Source organism: Propithecus coquereli, unplaced genomic scaffold, assembly GCF_000956105.1.
Source record: "Propithecus coquereli isolate 6110/MARCELLA unplaced genomic scaffold, Pcoq_1.0 Scaffold513, whole genome shotgun sequence".
Taxonomy (NCBI): Eukaryota; Metazoa; Chordata; class Mammalia; order Primates; family Indriidae; genus Propithecus; species Propithecus coquereli.
The window spans coordinates 666,116-668,139 of NW_012150986.1; the positions used below are offsets into that span (position 1 = coordinate 666,116).

Here is a 2,024-nt window from a genome sequence, read left to right on the forward strand (position 1 = left end):
AGACAGGGTCTGGTTGTGTTGCTCAGGCTGGTCTCAAACTTCCAGCCTAAAGCAATCCTCCCGCCTTGGCCTCCCAAAGTGCTGGGATTACAGGCATGAGCCACCACACCTGACCTATTTTCAGTTTTTTTGAGAAAACTCTATACTGTTTTCCATAATGGCTGTACTAATTTACATTCCCATCAACAGTATATAAGAGTTTCCTTTCCAGCTTCTGCTGTCGTATTTCGGAGGCGCCCGTGCTTGGGAGGCTTGTGCCTCCTACCTGCGAATGCTTTGCTCGCTGATAAAGGCGCGTAGATAGTGGCTACGACCTGTGGGCTGGGATGATACATGCTCCCGGTGGAAGCAGGGGAGCCGAGCCCAAGCCATGGCCAGTACAGTGGTAGCAGTTGGATTGACCATTGCTGCTGCAGAATTTGCAGGCCGTTATGTTTTGCAAGCCATGAAGCATATGGAGCCTCAAGTAAAACAAGTTTTTCAAAGTCTACCAAAATCTGCTTTCAGTGGTGGCTATTACAGAGGTGGGTTTGAACCCAAAATGACAAAACAGGAAGCAGCATTAATACTAGGTGTAAGCCCTACTGCCAATAAAGGAAAAATAAGAGATGCTCATCGACGAATTATGCTCTTAAATCACCCAGACAAAGGAGGATCTCCTTATATAGCAGCCAAAATCAATGAAGCTAAAGATTTACTAGAAGGTCAAGCTAAAAAATGAAGTTAATGTATGATGAAGTTCATATTAGTTTATGTACATGAATACCAACTTTTTATAATAAAATACCTCAGAGCTACAGTTTAAAAAAAAAAAGAGTTTCCTTTCCTCTTACATATGGAGTGAGATGATATCTCATTGTGGTTTTGATTTTGCATTTCCCTGATGATTAGTGATTTTGAGCATTTTTTCCATATACCTGTTGGCCATTTGTATATCTTCTTTTGAGAAATGTCTGTTCAGATCATTGCCAAGTTTTAAATTGGATTTTTTTTTTTTTTTGGCTGTTGAGTTCCTTGTATATCTGGGATATTAGTCTCTTGTTGGATGAATAGTTTGCAAATATTTTCTCCCATTCTGCAGGTTGTTTCTTCACTCTTTTGATGCTTCCTTTGCTGTGCAGAAGCTTTTTAGTTTAATATTATCCCATTTGTCTATTTTTGTTTATGTTGCCTTTGCTTTTAAGGTCTTAGCCATAAAAATCTTTGCCCACAACAATATCCTGAAGCATTTTACCAGTGTTTTCTTCTAGTAGTTTCACAGTTTCAGGTCTTATGTTTAAATCTTTAATACATTTTGAGTTGATTTTTATACATATTGAAAGACAGGGGTCTAGTTTTATTCTTCTGCATATGGATATCCAGTTTTCCCAGCATCATTTATTGAAGAAACTGTTCTTTTCCTGGTGTAGATTCTTGGAGCCTTTGTCAAAAATCAGTCAGCTGTAAATACGTGGATTTATTTCTGGATTATTTCTGGATTCTCTATTCTGTTCCAGTCTATGTGTCTGTTTTTATACTAATACCATGCTGTTTGGGTTACTACAGCTTTGTAATATATTTCGAAGTCAGGTAGTGTGATGCCCCCAGCTTTTTCTTTTGGCTCAAGATTGTTTTGGCTATTTGAGGTCTTTTGTGGTTCCCCATGAATTTTACAATTCTTCGTTCTATTTCTGTGAAGAATGTCATTGGTATTTTGACAGTGATTGCATTGAAGCTGTAGATTGCTTTGGGTAGTATGGTCATTTTAACAATATTAATTCTTCTGATCCATGAGCATGGGATGTCTTTCCATTTGTTTGTGTTCTCTTCAATTCTTTATCAGTGTTTTGTAGTTTTCCTTGTAGTAAAATGTATTTATTAGTGCTTAACCCTGGACCGATTTTTTTCTTTGGATTAGTGTTTCCCAGAGAGGCTTGATGCATATATTTGTGCAACTCTTCCCAGGAACAATGACGTTTAAAAAGAGAATTTTTGGAAAAGAGATGCACACATGCAGGTCTGATGCTGGAATTTCCAGTGCTGTG

General features: G+C 38.1%; 1 pseudogene across 1 annotated transcript; it reads left to right on the forward strand.

Moving 5' to 3' along the window:
- Nucleotides 1–210: 210 nt before the first annotated feature.
- Nucleotides 211–735, forward strand: LOC105820193 (annotated as a pseudogene). The gene has a single exon (XR_001137998.1). The product of XR_001137998.1 is annotated as a mitochondrial import inner membrane translocase subunit TIM14 pseudogene (transcript).
- Nucleotides 736–2,024: the final 1,289 nt, after the last annotated feature.